Source organism: Apaloderma vittatum, unplaced genomic scaffold (assembly GCF_000703405.1).
Source record: "Apaloderma vittatum isolate BGI_N311 unplaced genomic scaffold, ASM70340v1 scaffold23832, whole genome shotgun sequence".
Classification (NCBI taxonomy): Eukaryota; Metazoa; Chordata; class Aves; order Trogoniformes; family Trogonidae; genus Apaloderma; species Apaloderma vittatum.
Window position 1 is genome coordinate 1 of NW_009702263.1, and position 243 is coordinate 243.

The window sequence follows — 243 nt, forward strand, 5'->3', positions numbered from 1 at the left end:
AGGCCGGAGCACCCGATTTTGGTAAAAGCTGAGGAAGGGAGCAGCTCTGGGAACGCAGAGCCCAAACATTGGAGCTAATAAAACCACCGCCTGCACAAACACGGCAAGGGTCACAGTCCGCTTCCCCCGGTCCTAAACAGCCCCCCTGGGCAGAGATGTGTCCAAATAGTCTTCTCCCTGCAACCTCTTAAAATAAAAAACCAAAAAACTGGGCTTGCCCAGCAGCTAAGAGATGTTGGCGGG